Genomic DNA, 14,552 nt, shown 5'->3' on the forward strand with positions numbered 1-14,552 from the left:
ACAACCCCATAACTCCTAAGGGAATAGAAGCAGTCATTAAAGGTCTCCCAACCAAAAAGAGCCCAGGTCCAGATGGGTTTAGTGCAGAATTCTATCAAACCTTCATAGAAGACCTCATACCAATATTATCCAAACTATTGCACAAAATTGAAACAGATGGAGCACTACCGAATTCCTTCTATGAAGCCACAATTACTCTTGTACCTAAACCACACAAAGACACAACAAAGAAAGAGAACTTCAGACCAATTTCCCTTATGAATATCGATGCAAAAATATTCAATACAATTCTGGCAAAGCGAATTCAAGAGCACATCAAAATAATCATCCACCATGATCAAGTAGGCTTCATCCCAGGCATGCAGGGATGGTTTAATATACGGAAAACCATCAATGTGATTCATTATATAAACAAACTGAAAGAACAGAACCCCATGATCATTTCATTAGATGCTGAGAAAGCATTTGACAAAATATAACACCCCTTCATGATAAAAGTCCTGGAAAGAATAGGAATTCAAGGCCCATACCTAAACATAGTAAAAGCCATATACAGCAAACCAGTTGCTAACATTAAACTAAATGGAGAGAAACTTGAAGCAATCCAATTAAAATCAGGGACTAGACAAGGCTGCCCACTCTCTCCCTACTTATTCAATATAGTTCTTGAAGTTCTAGCCAGAGCAATCAGACAACAAAAGGAGATCAAGGGGATACAGATCGGAAAAGAAGAGGTCAAAATATCACTATTTGCAGATGACATGATAGTATATTTAAGTGATCCCAAATGTTCCACCAGAGAACTACTAAAACTGATAAACAACTTCAGCAAAGTGGCTGGTTATAAAATTAACTCAAATAAATCAGTTGCCTTCCTCTATACAAAAGTGAAACAAGCCGAGAAAGTAATTAGGGAAATGACACCCTTCATAATAGACCCAAATAATATAAAGTACCTCGGTGTGACTTTAACCAAGCAAGTAAAAGATCTGTACAATAAGAACTTCAAGACACTGAGGAAAGAAATTGAAGAAGACCTCAGAAGATGGAAAGATCTCCCATGCTCATGGATTGGCAGGATTAATTTAGTAAAAATGGCCATTTTACCAAAAGCAATCTACAGATTCAATGCAATCCCCATCAAAATACCAATCCAATTCTTTAAAGACTTAGACAGAACAATTTGCAAATTCATCTGGAATAACAAAAAACCCAGGATAGCTAAAGCTATTCTCAACAATAAAAGGACTTCAGGGGGAATCACTATCCCTGAACTCAAGCAGTATTACAGAGCAATAGTGATAAAAACTTCATGGTATTGGTACAGAGACAGACAGATAGGCCAATGGAATAGAATTGAAGACCCAGAAATGAACCCACACACCTATGGTCACTTGATTTTTGACAAAGGAGCCAAAACCATCCAATGGAAAAAGATAGCATTTTCAGCAAATGGTGCTGGTTCAACTGGAGAGCAACATGTAGAAGAATGCAGATCGAACCATCCTTATCACCCTGTACAAAGCTTAAGTCCAAGTGGATGAAGGACCTCCACATCAAACCAGACACACTCAAACTAATAGAAGAAAAAATAGGGAAGCATCTGGAACACATGAGCACTGGAAAAAATTTCCTGAACAAAACACCAATGGCTTATGCTCTAAGATCAAGAATCGACAAATAGGATCTAATAAAACGGCAAAGCTTCTGTAAGGCAAAGGACACTGTGGTAGGACAAAACGGCAAACAACAGATTGGGAAAAGATCTTTAACAATCCTACAACAGATAGAGGCCTTATATCCAAAATATACAAAGAACTCAAGAAGTTAGACCGCAGGGAAACAAATAACCCTACTAAAAAATGGGGTTCAGAGCTAAACAAAGAATTCACAGCTGAGGAATGCCGAATGGCTGAGAAACACCTAAAGAAATGTTCAACATCTTTAGTCATAAGGGAAATGCAAATCAAAACAACCCTGAGATTTCACCTCACACCAGTGAGAATGGCTAAGATCAAAAACTCAGATGACAGCAGATGCTGGCGAGGATGTGGAGAAAGAGGAACACTCCTCCATTTTTGGTGGGATTGCAGACTGGTAAAACCATTCTGGAAATCAGTCTGGAGGTTCCTCAGAAAATTGGACATTGAACTGCCTGAGGATCCAGCTATACCTCTCTTGGGCATATACCCAAAAGATGCCTCAACATATAAAAGAGACACGTGCTCCACTATGTTCATCGCAGCCTTATTTATAATAGCCAGAAAATGGAAAGAACCCAGATGCCCTTCAACAGAGGAATGGATACAGAAAATGTGGTACATCTACACAATGGAATATTACTCAGCTATCAAAATCAACGAGTTTATGAAATTCGTAGGCAAATGGTTGGAACTGGAAAATATCATCCTGAGTGAGCTAACCCAATCACAGAAAGACATACATGGTGTGTACTCATTGATAAGTGGCTATTAGCCCAAATGCTTGAATTACCCTAGATCCCTAGAACAAACAAAACTCAAGACAGATGATCAAAATGTGAATGCTTCACTCCTTCTTTAAATGAGGAAAAAGAATACCCTTGGCATGGAAGGGAGAGGCAAAGATTAAAACAGACACAGAAGGAATACCCATTCAGAGCCTGCCCCACATGTGGCCCATACATATACAGCCACCCAATTGGACAAGATGGATGAAGCAAAGAAGTGCAGACCGACAGGAGCCGGATGTAGATCGCTCCTGAGAGACACAGCCAGAATACAGCAAATACAGAGGCGAATGCCATCAGCAAACCACTGAACTGAGAATAGGTCCTCCATTGAAGGAATCAGAGAAAGAACTGGAAGAGCTTGAAGGGGCTCGAGACCCCAAAAGTACAACAATGTCAAGCAACCAGAGCTTCCAGGGACTAAGCCACTACCTAAAGACTATACATGGACTGACCCTAGACTCTGACCCCATAGGTAGCAATGAATATCCTAGTAAGAGCACTAGTGGAAGGGGAAGCCCTGGGTCCTGAAAGACTCAACCCCCAGTGAACTAGACTATGGGAGGAGGGCGGCAAAGGGGGGAGGGTAGGGAGGGGGGCACCCATAAGGAAGGGTGGGGGGGAGGGGGACTTTTGCCCGGAAACCGCGAAAGGGAATAACACTTGAAATGTATATAAGAAATACTCAAGTTAATAAAAAAAAAGAAAGAAAAGTAGGGAAATAAATACCACAAAACAAACAAACAAACAAACAAAAAAAAATAAAGAAAATCAATGCCAACGAAACAGAGTCTTCTGGTACTATATGGATATTGAAAGATTGTACATGGATAGCCCTATGGCTCGAACTGCATATGTAGCAGAGACTGGTTTTGTTCGGCCCCAATGGAAGGAGATGCCCTTGGTCTAAATGAGGTTTTATTACCAATTCAAGGGAATGTCAAAATGCAGTAAGAGTGATTATACAAAAAAGGTAGGGGGACCGGTTAGGGATCTTATGGGCAGGAAACAGGGAAAGGCAAAAATATTTGAAATGTAAATATGGACAAATCAAATTAATAAAGCAAAAAAATGCTAAAAAATAAAAAAAAGTAAATAAGTTAAAGATAAGAAAACTGCCATTTAAACACATATTGACTGAGAAATCTAAGGGGTCACGATCAGGAGTCAGAGAAATATTATTGAAAAGACTGATATGATGAACTAGAAACATGTCTCACTCCCAAATACCAGTATCAGACACAAACTGAACTAAGGTTATCCAAATAATCGAGGAGTTTATTCTGAGTAAGGACATAATATTTGTCTTTCACTTCTTCCTTAGGACTTTTTTCTTTTGGGCAAAAAAATAAAAGCCATGAGCTCTAAGGAAAAGGACAGCCCCCTTCCCAACAAATGGCTTTTGTTATAAAGATATTAATGATATAAACTCCCTGACTTACAGGAATCACTAGAAGCAGGGAAGTCCAGATTCTTCTGACCGAGTCTGAACACCTGATCCCATATGTGGAAGGCTCAGATCAATTCTATCTCTTCATTACCTACTCAACTCCTACCAAAGACTCAGTGAAATTTTCCAGGGTCGACATATTTCTTCATTTTTTTTCTACCAAGACAGAAGGCCATCTTTGTTCTCCCCATCGCTGAGCTCTTCACCCTCTTTGTTCTCATTCCCAAATTGCTGTTTGCTCTGAACTAGAGGCCAATTAGTTAACCCTATAGGTATTGAAAGAATATCTGAGAGGTATTTGCAGACACAACAAAACTTGTGACATCACAGGAGAAGGTAGGGCTCTCCAGGACACAAGTGATTTTTCAGGGAGGGCCTAATTATGATGTAACTGAGAATTGCCATGGCCTACTGCTGAGCAGCTTTCCTTACATTGCCAAGATTAGAGGGTGTCTTTTCCAGGAGTGTGTCGTTTGAAACAGTGGAAATCTTTACATACTCCATCTCCATAAAGAAAGAGACCTCTCTTTGCATCATTAGTGGTTACATGCTCTGAATGGTGAAAATTAGTTAGGGGCTTGGCATGGGTAGAAAAGAACTAGGAACTTGGAGTGGAGGAGAATCTTCTGGATAATAATTTTATTCACTGGACCATTCCTGTGAAAGACAATTCAATTTCCTAGGGGTTTTCTGTTTCTCAAAGGGCAGTATTCTACCAACAGACCTTTAATTGAAAGAATATTGTATTACATTTTCTTACTGTACATTCCTTGATAGTGGACTTTACATATATTCCTGAATGTGTATTCAAAAATTCTGTTTTCCAGTTCAATTTTTTGCAATGATTTTGGCTTCAAAGAAGGCCCAGCTTTAGAGTGAATATAAGTTTAAAATTGTGTATCTACTTCAAATGATAAACTCCCAAATCCTCATTTTATCCAAAATTTTTCAGACATCAGTAAAGCAAAGGACAACATGGACTACAGAATGTGGTTCTGTAGTCCCATTAGATATCAGTTCTCAAAAATGTATCTTCCTGTGTTCCCATGGCCAGACTTGAGGGTTTTGGATGTTCTACCATGATCTTACTTCAGGCCAAACATAAGATACAGGAGGATGTACAGGGAGAGGAATGGCTTGAGGTCCAGTGAAACCTCAAGTTCAATAGGTTCATAAGAACAGGAGGTAGTCTATTTGGCATTGTCATTTGTGGATTCTACATTCTTGACAAAGTTATGCAGAATCCATGTTAACATTCCACCTACCCTCATAGTTGTAGGAGAAACCAAAAGTGTGTTTGTGTATATATATATATATATATATATATATATATATATATATATGCCACCAAAACTAGAGAAGATTGATGAAGCTAAGAAGTGCATTCTGCCAGGAACCAGATGTAGATATTTCCTGAAAGACATATCTAGAGCCGGTCAACTATATACAAGAATGCTAGTGGCAAACAGTGTACTGAAAACAGACCTCTTGTTGGAAGATTTTGAAAAAGGATTACAAGAGCTGAAGGTGCTTTCAACACCATGAAAACAACAATGCCAAAAAACTAGATCTTTCTGGTACTAGACCAATATTCAAAGAATGTGCATTGACAGACCTATGGTTACAACTGCATATGTGGCTGAGGATGGCCTTGTTGTGCACCAATGGAAGGAGAAGCCCTTGGTCCTCCCTAGGATTCTCTCCTAGTTCAAGGGTATGCCAAGTGGACTTAAGGGGGATTAAAGGAAGGACTTAAGGGGGATTAGGGGAAGGGAACGGGTAGGGATCTTATGGGCAGGAAACTGGGAAAGGAAAAAAAACATTTTAAATGTAAATATAGAAACATCCAGTTAAAAAAGCAATAAAATTTGCTAAAAAATAAAAAAAAAAATGGAAGAAATTGAAGAAAAGAGAACTGCCAGATAATCACATCCATTAACTTGGAAATCTAGGGGATCACTGTCAGGGAAGGGTAGTAGAGTAATACTAGTGAAAGACTGAGATGGTGAAGTCTCAACTAGAAGCACTTCTCTCTCCCAGATATCAGTGTCAGACACAAACTGCACTATAGGAATCCAAAGCATGGAGCACTTTATACCGAGCTTAGGACACAATGCTTATATTTCCATTATTCCTTAGGACATTTTCTTCTGGGCAAAAAGAACAAAAGCCATGAGTTCTCAAGAAAACTATTGTACCCTTCCCAACACTCAGATTTGGGATAAACAAGTTAATGTTATAAACTCTCTGACATCCAGGAACCATAACAAGCAGGGAAGTCCAGCTGCTGAGAGGCTCCCAGCTCCTGATTCCCATATGAGGAAGGCTCTGATCAATGTTATCTTTTCATCAAACCAACTAAACCCTACACAAGATTCACTGAGCTTTACCATGGACAAGATATTTCTTCATTTTTCTTATACCAAGGCAGAAGGCCAGCTTCTTCTCCCCATCTCTGATATCTTCATCCTCTTTCTTCTCCCTCCCAAATGGCTGTTTGCTCTGAATCAAAGGCCATTTAGTAAACCCTAGAGGTAATGAATGAATATCTGAGAGGCAGTTGCTTTCACGACAACACCTGTAACATCACAGAAGAAGCTAGAGCCCTCCAGGATACAAGAGATTTTTCCAGGAGGTCCTAATGATGATGTCACTGAGACCTGCCATGGCCTACCTGCAAAACATCTTGAGCAGGTATGTTGACAGAAGGCAGCCGAAAAAAAAAATACTAAATGTATGACATCGCAGTTGTGATGATCATTCATTAATTAGACCCGTTACCATAGAGATGTCTTATTCAGGGGAATGTATGGATGATAAAGCAGTAAATGGCCCTGAATTAAGAACCAGATGCCTGGTAAAGTTTCACGTTATTCACCCCCATGTTGTATGGGCCCTGAGCGAGAAGAGGGGGACTAGTGGGCAGGTTGTTGATTTTGCAGAGAATGGTAGAAATAGAAACCAATTGGGGTAGGTAATAGTATTATTGAAAAGAAAGGTTTATGACTTTTATGGTGTATGTCTGATAACACAAATATGTCCATAAATCATTATTTTTTTTTCTTTTTTTTTTTGTTTTTGTTTTTGTTTTTTTTTTTTGTTTGTTTTTTTTTAAAGGTTCACAAACTTCCCTTTCTGTTGTTTTGGGGTTTTTTTGTTTTTTTTTTTTTCGGAGCTGGGGACCGAACCCAGGGCCTTATGCTTGCTAGGCAAGCGCTGTTTTGGGTTTTTTTTTTTTTTTTTTTTTTTTTTTATTAACTTGAGTATTTCTTATATACATTTCGAGTGTTATTCCCTTTCCCGGTTTCCGGGCAAACATCCCCCTCCCCCCTCCCCTTCCTTATGGGTGTTCCCCTCCCAACCCTCCCCCCATTGCCGCCCTCCCCCCATAGACTAGTTCACTGGGGGTTCAGTCTTAGCAGGACCCAGGGCTTCCCCTTCCACTGGTGCTCTTACTAGGATATTCATTGCTACCTATGGGGTCAGAGTCCAGGGTCAGTCCATGTATAGTCTTTAGGTAGTGGCTTAGTCCCTGGAAGGTCTGGTTGCTTGGCATTGTTGTACTTTTGGGGTCTCGAGCCCCTTCAAGCTCTTCCAGTTCTTTCTCTGATTCCTTCAATAGGGGACCTATTCTCAGTTCACTGGTTTGCTGCTGGCATTCGCCTCTATATTTGCTGTATTCTGGCTGTGTCTCTCAGGACCGATCTACATCCGGCTCCTGTCGGTCTGCACTTCTTTGCTTCATCCATCTTGTCCAATTGGGTGGCTGTATATGTATGGGCCACCTGTGGGGCAGGCTCTGAATGGGTGTTCCTTCAGTCTCTGTTTTAATCTTTGCCTCTCCCTTCCCTGCCAAGGGTAATCTTTTTCCTCATTTAAAGAAGGAGTGAAGCATTCACATTTTGATCATCCGTCTTGAGTTTCGTTTGTTCTAGGGATCTAGGGTAATTCAAGCATTTGGGCTAATAGCCACTTATCAATGAGTGCATACCATGTATGTCTTTCTGTGATTGGGTTAGCTCACTCAGGATGATATTTTCCAGTTCCAACCATTTGCCTACGAATTTCATAAAGCCGTTATTTTTGATAGCTGAGTAATATTCCATTGTGTAGATGTACCACATTTTCTGTATCCATTCCTCTGTTGAAGGGCATCTGGGTTCTTTCCATTTTCTGGCTATTATAAATAAGGCTGCGATGAACATAGTGGAGCATGTGTCTCTTTTATATGTTGAGGCATCTTTTGGGTATATGCCCAAGAGAGGTATAGCTGGATCCTCAGGCAGTTCAATGTCCAATTTTCTGAGGAACCTCCAGACTGATTTCCAGAATGGTTTTACCAGTCTGCAATCCCACCAACAATGGAGGAGTGTTCCTCTTTCTCCACATCCTCGCCAGCATCTGCTGTCACCTGAGTTTTTGATCTTAGCCAATCGCACTGGTGTGAGGTGAAATCTCAGGGTTGTTTTGATTTGCATTTCCCTTATGACTAAAGATGTTGAACATTTCTTTAGGTGTTTCTCAGCCATTCAGCATTCCTCAGCTGTGAATTCTTTGTTTAGCTCTGAACCCCATTTTTTAATAGGGTTATTTGTTTCCCTGCGGTCTAACTTCTTGAGTTCTTTGTATATTTTGGAAATAAGGCCTCTATCTGTTGTAGGATTGGTAAAGATCTTTTCCCAATCTGTTGGTTGCCGTTTTGTCCTAACCACAGTGTCCTTTGCCTTACAGAAGCTTTGCAGTTTATGAGATCCCATTTGTCGATTCTTGATCTTAGAGCATAAGCCATTGGTGTTTTGTTCAGGAAATTTTTTCCAGTGCCCATGTGTTCCAGATGCTTCCCTAGTTTTTCTTCTATTAGTTTGAGTGTGTCTGGTTTGATGTGGAGGTCCTTGATCCACTTGGACTTAAGCTCATAAATCATTATTTTAATGTATTTGAGAATATTCATGTTAATATGCAATGAAGTTAAAGTTGGGTTTTATGTCTTAATTCATTAATTTAAATTACATTTTTATATGATAGGGGAATATATATTAATGTATGATATACATTAATTTTGTAATGTTCTAGATTATTTAATGTACAATATAAACCTGACGTCTGTCTTAGACATATCCTGCCATGCCGTTCAATGTAGGTAGTTATAATATACATTGTTACTGGCAATTCATAGAGTTCTGTGGACCCAAGACAGGTAGCCTGGTCAAGCTGAATTACCAGAGAACTGCCAATTGTTTCTGAAAGAATGATCTTTCCTTCTCCTGTTCACTACCAACCTGTGATTCAAGGTATCCATTTGATTCTTTTGCATGCTCACATCTTATTTATACTGTGAAGTCTCAGGTAGCAGGTCAGTATGATCATGGGTTTTAGGGACACTTGTTGGGAATCCAGGTCAGTGATCTTGTTACCTTCAGTCACAAGGCAGACATCTCTTTGATGTGCATAGTAGTAAGCCTAGCAGATCATAGGGGAATCCAAATATTCTCTTGGAGAGCCAAGACATTCTCTAAATTTTTAATGTCCTTTACTCAGCAAAAGGACAATTTTGTCTCTGTATTATAAAAAAGACATGTGGAGTATCCAAAGCATAATGTCTGTGGATGTACAAGATGACAGGTTTCCCCTTTCCTTATTTGACATCCTGAGTCAGAGTGATAAATCAGTTCTCTTCTCTGGGCCTAGGTACCTGGCCCTAAGGCTGCCGTGAAATAATTTCAATAACAGTAACTATTGAAGCTACTCGATACCTTGCTCAATGTTTAATGAAAATACTACCAACTGTGCTGACTATTGCATTAGAGTCTTTCTTGGGATGGGGTTTTGCAGTAATCCATTAGGTCTGTCTAGATAAATTGGACCATTGTTGTTACCTTGGACAGTCAGTGATGAACATCTGTGGGTCTACACCACACAACAGGGTAACAGGATTTATGTCAAGTGGGTCTTCTTAACTACACTCCAGGATGGTGCAGGAATAGTATCTGTAAGTGTGCAACAGGGACATATAGAAGCCAGGGTCTCATGAATACACTTGGGAGAAAATAGGGAGGCAAATTTTAAAACAGGGGCAGAAGGAACACCCATTCAGTGCCTGCCCCACATGTGGCCCATATATATACAGCCACCAAACTAGATAAGATGGATGAAGCAGCAAAGAAGTGCAGGCTGACAGGAACTGGATATAGATCTCTCCTGAGAGACACAGCCAGAATACAGGAAATGCATAGGTGACTGCCAGCAGCAAACCACTGAACTGAAAACGGGCCCCAGTTGAAGGAATCAGAGAAAGCACTGAAAGAGCTGGAATGGGCTCAAGACCCCATATGAACAACAATGCCAAACAACTAGAGCTCCCAGGGACTAAGCCAATACCTAAAGACTATACTTGGACTGACCCTGGCTTCAAACTCATAGGGACAATGAATAGCCTAGTAAGAGCACCAGTGGAAGGGAAAGCCCTTGATCCTGCCAAGACTGAACCCCCAGTGAATGTTATTGTTGGGGGGAGGGTTGTAATTGGGGGTAGGTTGGCAAGGGGAACACAAATATAGAAAGGGAGGGGGAGGGGTTGGGGGATGTTAGCCCGGAAACCAGGAAGGGGAATAGCAATCGAAATGTAAATAAGAAATAATCAAGTTAATATAGATGAGAAAAATAATAGAAGCCAGATTGTGGTGTTCCTTGTAGAAAGGCTTCAACTCTCTTGTCTGATAGGAGTATAAAATGCTGACACAGAATTAACTACCTTGCTTCTTTCACAGAAGAGGGGCAGCTAATATAGCCTTTAGACAAGTGATCATTCCTGAGGCTACAAGGTCCAGTTGTTTAGAGAGATGCACACAAGGTGTTTTCACGGCCCTAAAATGTTCATGTAAATCCTTCATGCCGTGTCTTTTCATGTGTTTCGTGAAAAAAAAAAGATGGAAACATTCTGAGGAACCTAGAAATTCTAGGAGTTAAACCACAATGAACTATCAAGTATCAAACTCCATACCATCTGTCTCCATGCAGATTAGGTTCTAGTATCCCCATGTGTTCTGGGGTATCTAGGATTTGCTGTTTCTCCAAAACCCTGGTATCCAGGCAGAGCAATACCCACACACACAAATAATCTCTCAAACCTGTCTAGTACCTCCGGAGTTGAGAACAGTAGGATTACATCAACCATTCTATGATACAGGTTCCTTTTGCCTCCCCCAGATTTTTGCCAATATTGTTGTCCTCCTAATATAGAAATGTGAAAATTCCTAGCTCACCCTTGCTAGCTAAGTGATTATAACTCTTGGACCAGTGCCTCAGTGTCCCTTGTTCAATTATTTTGAGCTTCAGGAGAGAGGAGGAGGTTATCTCTCTGTTGTAAGGGTGTCAACCTGTGAAACTTCTGAGGCCATCAACAGACAGGACTGAAGAATTTTGAAATCCGTGAAAGAATAGGGTCTAAGGTATTTGCCCACTTTAACTCATTCTGAAATGGTCATTCAAATGTTAATTTTATCTCCTTTGCAAAAAGCACCTGAAGAATACATCTTCCAAGAACAAGAAAATCTACATACTTTACTGGAGATTCAGACTTCTGAGTGTATATGAGATCGGAACTATGGGGTTGGTAGTCTCTACCCTCTATTGCCAGTCCCTCATATCTTGGATAGTTCATATGATAAATAGCCCAGTTTCTTCTCAAGTAATGACAACAACTCCAGTGAGACTGTGAGGATATCATGATGCCCATCTCTTTCAGTTGGTAATATAGACTGTATCTCTCCCTTTGCTTCCAGAGTGTGCATTATTTAATCTACATATGCACAAATGATCTGGTTAGTTGAATAATTATGGGATTATGTTTTAGGGACAGGTATGGGAAGATAGATTCTCCCAATATACCTAGGATTCTTCACTACTAATCTGAAACTACAAGTGTGAGTTTTAGTCCAACTATCTTTTTAATACGTTTCAGGACTTTCACAAAGAAGATATTCTTTTGGTAAACAGAAAAAAGGTTAACTTTTTTAGTATATGTAAGTCGAACTGTGTCTAATTTTTCAAAAAGATGATGGTTGCTTTCTGTTTATGCAAGAGGCCTCTTGCCAGAAGGAAACAGGAAGAAGGGGGGCAATGAGACATGATTAATAACAGGTGAGTTATTATCCCCTTGCCTATGTCAATGGCATGTTTGCTGCTTCAGAGACATTAAGGGAGTTTTCCTTTTGCTACCGTGAATGGTACCTTTTGATCAGGTAATTGTCACAGTACATTATTGAAGACTGAATATGTAGATCCAGTGACCATTATGAAATCAATTGCTTTGTCACAATTTTAGGTTTTACTATAGATTCTTGGAGTACAGTAGCCTGGGTGCCATCACTGTCCTAACTGTAGGACTTGCTGTACCTTTTACTTCCAATTACAGCACTTATTTTCCAATGTTCACTTTATTTTCAAAAGGTATATTGGTCTTTCTCCATGGGTTGCTTGCTCGCTTCTAGCCCTTTTCATGTTTGTTTTAACAGACTTTATTATTATTCAGATTTACTCTTCTGCTTACCGCTTATGGCCTTCTTTTTTTTTTTTTTTTTTGAGTACATTTAGTTTATTGTAAAAAGTGATGGAGGGGGAGAAAATAAATGATACGAAATATTCATAATATTAACATATAAACGTTCCATTATTATTTCACTTTTGGTACATCCACATTGTTTATGTTGTCTACAATGACAACAAAGAAGCAAATTCACAAATCTAATAGCATTAGATATCAGCATTCAGCTTTCATATTCTACATGATCTTTGAAGAATCTGCTCCCATGCTCCTCAAAATCATTTTGTTCACTCCAGTCCCCTGAATGATGAGATCATTCATGGCAATTGTAACAACAGAAGAGTGAGACAAGAAGGAAAAAAAATGCATGACCCCTGTGTTATCCCTTACATCATTGTCCTGGACTCAACAACCTATCACATCCTTCAGCATTTACCATCCATATCAAGTCACACAACTACATTTGAAAGCTGAGGCTATACTTCCCATGTATAAGCAATGATGGCATATGACACAGCCCATCCTTCCATGTGAAAAACATGCAGGTTTACTCCTTTTCTGCATAAAATCACACTCAACAGTTCTTGCCTTAGCTTTTATTTGCCTATGAATTCTTGCTAGGAAAAGACATTAAACTACCACATTCAGCATGCTCCTTTGAGAATTTTGTCTTCCTCTGCAGAATGTTTAAGAAACCTTTTCTATCTTAAAAGTTTGGTCAATAAAATTGCCATTATTCCTTTCATTAAAAATCCCAGTCACCTATTCTTATTATTGTTTATTGCTATTTTTACTATTTTTATTAATACTTATTAGTATATACTTTAGAAGTAAGTCCTACCAAGCTCTTGAAGACTTTTATCCTAACAAGACTTAAAGCTATATGTTATACAACAAGCCATTCCAGGACTTAGCACCTTAAACTACTGAACACTTTCTGACAGCCTCGGGTACAAAGCAGGACAACAACTGTAATGTCTCTACCCCCGTTAGCTTCATCTGTTCTGAGGTCTGTTGCTAAAAGCAATCGGAAGGTCAGACAGGATGCAAGCAGAAGAAAAATAAACTTATTTATTTGACAAAGGAGATTCAGTGACAGTTATCAAAATAAAAACAAAGAAAAACCTGCTTATTCTGCTTCCCAACATAGAGTGGATGGAAAAAAAAATGCCTTTTTAAAAATATCATATATGTTTTTAACTTCTTTTTTTTAGCATGCCATTTCTTTTCTTTTCTTTTTTTTATTAACTTGAGTATTTCTTATTTACATTTCCAGTGTTATTCCCTTTCCTGGTTTCCGGGCCAACATTCACCTAACTCCTCCCCTCCCCTTCTATATGGGTGTTCCACTCTCCATCCTCACCCATTGCCGCCCTCCCCACAACAATCATATTCACTGGGGGTTCAGTCTTAACAGGACCCAGGACTTCCCCTTACACTGGTGATCTTACTAGGATATTCAATGCTACCTATGAAATGAGATTCCAGGGTCAGTCCATGTATAGTCTTTAGGTAGTGGCTTAGTCCCTGGAAGCTCAGCTTGGTTGGCATTTTTGTTCATATGAGATGTTGACCCCCTTCAAGCTTTCCAGTTCTTTTTCTGATTCCTTCAACGGGGGTCCTGTTATCAGTTCAGTGGTTTGCTACTGGCCTTAGACTCTGTATTTGCTGTATTCTGGCTGTGTCTCTCAGGAGAAATCTGCATCCGCCTCCTGTCGGCCTGCACTTCTTTGCTTCATCCATCTTGTATAATTGGGTAGCTGTATATGTAAGGGCCACATGTAGGGCAGGCTCTGAATGGGTGTTCCTTCTGTGTCTGTTTTAATCTTTTCCTCTCTATTCCCTGCCAAGGGTATTCTTATTCACCTTTTAAAGAAGGAGTGTAGCATTAGCATTTTGATCATCCATCTTGCGTTCCATGTGTTCTATGCATCTAGGGTAATTCAAGCAGTTGTGCTAATAGCCACTTATCATGTGCATGCCATGTGTGTTTTTATGTGATTGGGTAACCTCACTCAGGATGATGTTTTCAAGCTCCAACCATTTGTCTATGAATTTCATAAAGGCATTGT

Source organism: Rattus norvegicus (genome assembly GCF_036323735.1).
Source record: "Rattus norvegicus strain BN/NHsdMcwi chromosome Y unlocalized genomic scaffold, GRCr8 chrY_unlocalized_1, whole genome shotgun sequence".
Classification (NCBI taxonomy): Eukaryota; Metazoa; Chordata; class Mammalia; order Rodentia; family Muridae; genus Rattus; species Rattus norvegicus.